The sequence below is a fragment of the Hyla sarda genome, chromosome 8 (genome assembly GCF_029499605.1).
Source record: "Hyla sarda isolate aHylSar1 chromosome 8, aHylSar1.hap1, whole genome shotgun sequence".
In the NCBI taxonomy this organism is placed as follows: domain Eukaryota; kingdom Metazoa; phylum Chordata; class Amphibia; order Anura; family Hylidae; genus Hyla; species Hyla sarda.
The window spans coordinates 203412348-203413580 of record NC_079196.1 but is presented as its reverse complement, the minus strand read 5'-3'; the positions used below and the strand labels follow the sequence as shown (position 1 = coordinate 203413580).

The window sequence follows — 1233 nt, the reverse complement described above, 5'->3', positions numbered from 1 at the left end:
ATAACGCAGTATATGATAGTAATGGCTCGGCTTTTCACTTGGTAATGGTGGTGGTGGTGGTGGTGGGGGGGGGGGGACCCAGACGCTATGACCTCATAGGGCCCCGAAATTACTGATGAAGGCCCTGCCTCTAAGGGTTAATAATGATGTTATCCATTCTCTTCATGATAATTTTGATAATGTCCTTGGTAATTTTTCTGATAAAAATATTCACGGCAAAGATTTTTTCATTTTATGATTTTATGTAATAGTTTACATGGCATAAACTGTAAGAAAGATGGAATCTTCTCCTGGTGTTTCCTCCTCAGCCCGCCACTGAATAGACCCAATCAATGATTTCTTCCTCCTTGATCTCGTAATATGGATCCTCAAAAGAATTTTTCACTGGATCTTCTGCTGGATTCTCTGTAGGAAAGAAAATGTTTCCATTAAATGATTGTATAGTTTTAATAATATAATTCTACATGAGACGGGTGATATATATATATATATATACTGTTCAGGTAATGCACCAAGACTCACCCGGGTCAGGCTCTCTCTCCCTCTTCTCTCTCCACTCACTATATTTATGCCTATAAAGAAATGGAGAAGATGTTATAAAGAAGACTCTGTACTATACAGGAACCACAGGGTCCATAATGGCCGATTCACATTACAGAGAAAAGACGACTAGAAGACATAAATAATGACAATAACTTACCAGATGTAACTCCCCAAACATCCCAGAAACAATAAGCCAAACAGCTCAAACTCTGCAATAGTCAGCGCCATTCTCTCTCCTCCTCTCTCCTCTTCTACAACCCTCAAAGGACTCAGCCGGCCGGTCAGCCTGTATATACCCGGCTCAGTATCGTTACATCATCGTGATGTCATAATGACAACTAGAAGCTGCCTACAGAAGTATGGAAGGAAAATGTCTGCAGCAATGATAAATACCTTTAGATATATAAATTATTGTTATGTTCTAATAGATTCCTGTTATATAACCCAAAATGATTTAATTCTACACACAGGCCCAGATTTATCAAACTTTGGGAGAGAAAAAAAATTGGGCGATTTCCCCACAGCGACCAATCACAGCTCAGCTTTCACTTTCCCAGAGCTCGTTAGCTGAGCTGTGATTGGTCGCTGTGGGAAAATTGCCCAATTTTTTTCTCTCCCAAAATTTGATAAATCTGGGACATAGTGTAATAAAATATGATATATATATATATATATATATATATATATATA

At 38.4% G+C, this 1233-nt stretch overlaps 1 long non-coding RNA gene across 1 annotated transcript; it reads right to left on the bottom strand.

The window, feature by feature from the left end:
* Positions 1–235: 235 nt before the first annotated feature.
* Positions 236–846, bottom strand: LOC130284951 (uncharacterized). Its single transcript, XR_008847196.1, has 3 exons — positions 701–846; positions 523–572; positions 236–405 (listed from the first exon to the last, which is right to left on the bottom strand). It is a non-coding gene; the product is annotated as an uncharacterized LOC130284951 (long non-coding RNA).
* Positions 847–1233: the final 387 nt, after the last annotated feature.